The sequence below is a fragment of the Citrus clementina genome, unplaced genomic scaffold, assembly GCF_000493195.1.
Source record: "Citrus clementina cultivar Clemenules unplaced genomic scaffold, Citrus_clementina_v1.0 scaffold_1227, whole genome shotgun sequence".
NCBI classification, from domain to species: Eukaryota; Viridiplantae; Streptophyta; class Magnoliopsida; order Sapindales; family Rutaceae; genus Citrus; species Citrus x clementina.
Window position 1 is genome coordinate 3,578 of NW_006263158.1, and position 837 is coordinate 4,414.

At 37.4% G+C, this 837-nt stretch overlaps 1 non-coding gene across 1 annotated transcript; it reads right to left on the reverse strand.

Annotated features, from left to right (window-relative positions):
• Positions 1-504: 504 nt before the first annotated feature.
• On the reverse strand, positions 505-577 carry TRNAM-CAU. The gene has a single exon. It is a non-coding gene; the product is annotated as a tRNA-Met (tRNA).
• Between the last annotated feature and the right edge of the window lie 260 nt (positions 578-837).

The window sequence follows — 837 nt, forward strand, 5'->3', positions numbered from 1 at the left end:
TAGATATAGGTATTTTAAGAATCCGCTTTAACGACCAATGGTTAACGATGGCTCTGATGGGTGGTTTTGCTAGAATAGGGAATAATGAGATCACTATTTTAGTAAATGATGCGGAGAAGAGTAGTGACATTGATCCCCAAGAAGCCCAGCAAACTCTTGAAATAGCAGAAGCTAATTTGAGGAAAGCTGAAAGCAAGAGACAAACAATTGAGGCAAATCTAGCTCTCAGACGAGCTAGGACACGAGTAGAGGTTATCAATGCGATTTCATAACTAGTTGGTGCGCCCGAATAGAATAATCCAACGAATTTCTGTTTATACCCCTATTTTGATTCTGCCAATTGAATCCAATTAAATTCAATCAAGTGGAATCGGATTCTGACGGAAGGAAAAAGGTTTCAATTCGAAAATCAAATTGAATCGGATAGAAAAGATACAAAATCAATAAACAAAGGTGAGTAGAAAAACTTATTAGATACCATTGGCCGTGGTATCTAATAATTTCTACCTACTATTGGATTTGAACCAATGACTCCCGCCGTATGAAAGCAATACTCTAACCACTGAGTTAAGTAGGTCATTTATCATTATAACAAAAAACAAAAAGAGACCCATCACATCCCATCGATGGAGTATAAATCTAATAGGACTTCTAAGCAATACCAATCCAAAAGATCAAAGAGATATGGTGTGGGATCATGGAATATTCATCTTGACAAGAAATTATCTACATAATATGATAAAATATGTATCACAAGGACAAGGGCTATAGCTCAGTTAGGTAGAGCACCTCGTTTACACGTGCGCCAATGTTTCATGCAGAGGTGGCAAACTCGGC